Below are 2954 nucleotides of genomic sequence, written 5' to 3' on the forward strand. Positions count from 1 at the left end.
ATACAGAGTTGATGGTCTCTTCTCCGCTTTAACAAACAGAAACATGAAGGCTTCTTGTCTGGTTTTCTCGGTTGCTCTCATCCTCTGGGAAGCAGCAGGGAGTTGAAAGATGCATGCGAAACACACTGTTTAAGCACACCTCCTAATGGCTTAAATGGGAGGATGCAGCGAGTACTTGATTTAGGGGAGTGTGACTGTGGATTTGAACGCCTAGCTGAACGTGACCACAATGAGAGAATGGAGAGGGGAGTATTTTAAGACTTTGTTTTCATTTGAGGGAAAATCTCTCTCTATGACTTTTCCCTGTGGTGGGGTTAGCAGCGTATCCTGTGATGGAAACTTCTGGAGCAATGGGGTTTTGGGCTGGAAAATACACGGCTGCTCTCTGCTGACGAGGTTGGACGCCTGAAGAGTCATGTGATCCAGAAAGAGCAGGTCCTCAGTAGAACTGCAGAGAAGGACTCCTCATCCCAGCAAAGTGAAGATGAAGGTGAAGATTAAGGGGAAGGGGAAGTTAAAGTTAAATTATGTGTCAGTATATGCTCAAACAAATGGACAAATCTAGTGGCCCTCGGAGGTGCAAGTCGTATCATTAGCTGACATCCCTCACTCAATCACTGCAGGTGTGCTAATCTAAGATCCAGGCCTTATCCTCCAGGGAAAATAAACACTGCATTCATTCACAGACCTAAACACATGCTCAAACCTCATGCGTTCCTGCATATTGTGATATTGCTACCACTCTCCACCATCCTCAGTTCCACCACACTGTCTTCGGAATCGTTACTACGGGACGTTGTTGATACTCTCCAATGGAAACTCTGTGATTTCGCTGACTATTCATGTATGAAATGTATTTTACTGCACCTTCTGATGGTCCTTCGATCTTTCTGAGTTTGGGGAGTTTTTCCGTGTCTTCTCTGAGGGTTTTAGGTTGGTTATCGATGCTGATCTGTGGCTCTGTGTGAAGCCGTTTGACTTCGCTTGCTAAAAGGGCTAAACCCCAAGTTGATTTGATTTCCTGTCCACAGAAGAGTTACAGTAACCAATGCTCCCTGCCTTGTTGTTGTACGTGCTTGTGCTATGCTAGCTGCTCCAAGGCATGGAGTTTTCACCTCTTAAAGAACCAGTCCTCTAAAGACATTTCTAATTTCCATTGCAATAAATGGTTAAAAGAGTGTCTTGTCAGAAGTATTAATAAACATTCCTCTAAATGTCCGCTGGCCCCATCCTGAACCGTGACTAGACGCTCAGCATAACAGACCTGCTGTTTGTTGACAGTGTGTAGTTGTCATCAGTTTTTGACTGTGTGTCGTTATTGTTAGTTGTTGAGAACATCATGTAATGGTTGTTAGTTGTTGACAGTGTGTTGTTGTTGTTGTTAGTTGTTACAGTTTTTCTCAATTGCTAAAACACTAAAACCCATTGGCTGAACAAAGTTCTCAGTTGCCTGAACTCATGTAGCTAATTGCGCAGTCTGTTGTCAATACCTTAAACCATTTCACATGGTAAAACACAATTTGCAGATCTCACTTAGACTTTTCAGCAAAACTCTAAACACATTCTCATTCTCAAAACCCATTCTGCACTCTAATGCACATGTCATCCATACTGGTAAACACAAATGGCAACAATCAAATACAAATAGAGAAAACATGTCATTGACTAAACACAACCACTCAAACTTGATTTCACTTGTTTCAAATGATGTGACACAACCAATATAAGCCAGTTCAGAGAGCAAACAGGTTGCAAACAATATTGCTTGTGATGTTGACAAAGTGCTCTGGCCTGACCCAGCCCAAAGACAAGAAGAAGCACATTGATCACATGTTTACTCCTTAGATTGTTGTCCCTTTTACTGTAGTATTGTATACTGTAGTACAGTGCATTGTAGGCTGTATACTGTACAATGAACACATTGTATGGCCCTAAACATTGTACTTTCCATTTGTTACCGTAACAGTACTGACTGCTAAATAGATTTTGACTGGTTGCAGGTTCATATCAACAAAGAACAAGAGTGAGTTGTGGGTAGTGAGATGCAGGGTACTGTATAGGGGTACGAGGAGGAGAAAGAACAAGAAAAATTGCAAAGGGCAAAGCAGAGTAGTAATTTCTGATCAATTTTGAGCTACTATGATAGAACATGTTTTCGTTCATCAAAAGACGATGGATGACGGATAAATATGAAATTTGTTTTGTTTGTTGATTACTAGATTGTACTTCTCAGTGAACTTCTGCAGTGTTTGATTTTGAGCACAGGTAAATCTGTTTTGAGGCGAAAGTTTGATTTTGAGCACAGGTAAAACTGTTTTGAGGCGAAAGTTTCATTTTGCAAGAGGATTCAGAGGTTTTGTAAATAGTGCTTGAAGATGAGGTTTTGTGTTTACAGTTTTGAGAAAATGGGTGACTGTTTCAAGAAATGTGTTTTAGCAATTGTGAAAAACTGTAACAGTGTTTATTCGTTGTTAGATGATGGGAGTTTATAGTTGTTGCTAGGTGTTGAGAGTGTGTAGTTGTTGTTTGTTGTTGACTTGTATTGTACTAGTTTGTGAGAGCCCCTAAAGATGAAGCTTGACCTGTGTCTGTCTGACACAGATGTTGGTTTACAGTTAGAGAGGAATGTCCCTTTAGGAATCACCACGGCGATCTGACAGAGACCACCAAGACCCTGGCAGGAGTTATCTGTCTCTCTCTCTCTCACACACACAGACACACACATACACACTCAAAGATATGCGTACATAAACACTCACAGACACACACAGACAGACTCACACCAACACACTTACAAATATACATAAACACACAGGCACACACACGTACATAAACACACACGAAGACGTTGTAATGCAACTGTAAGCGCCTTTTCCTACTGTGGGTTAACAGTAAATGAGTGGACCCACAGACCTGTATATCCGATCTGCTCTCCTGGGCTGGAGACTCCCTCA

At 41.6% G+C, this 2954-nt stretch overlaps 1 protein-coding gene across 1 annotated transcript in view; it reads right to left on the reverse strand.

The window, feature by feature from the left end:
* LOC136933734 (platelet-derived growth factor receptor beta-like) overlaps positions 1–2954 on the reverse strand; it is a 17623-nt gene extending 14669 nt beyond the window's left edge. The window contains 1 exon segment of the mRNA XM_067229245.1: positions 2914–2954. The gene's annotated coding sequence lies outside the window, so the exon portion shown is untranslated.

The sequence above is a fragment of the Osmerus mordax genome, chromosome 25, assembly GCF_038355195.1.
Source record: "Osmerus mordax isolate fOsmMor3 chromosome 25, fOsmMor3.pri, whole genome shotgun sequence".
Classification (NCBI taxonomy): Eukaryota; Metazoa; Chordata; class Actinopteri; order Osmeriformes; family Osmeridae; genus Osmerus; species Osmerus mordax.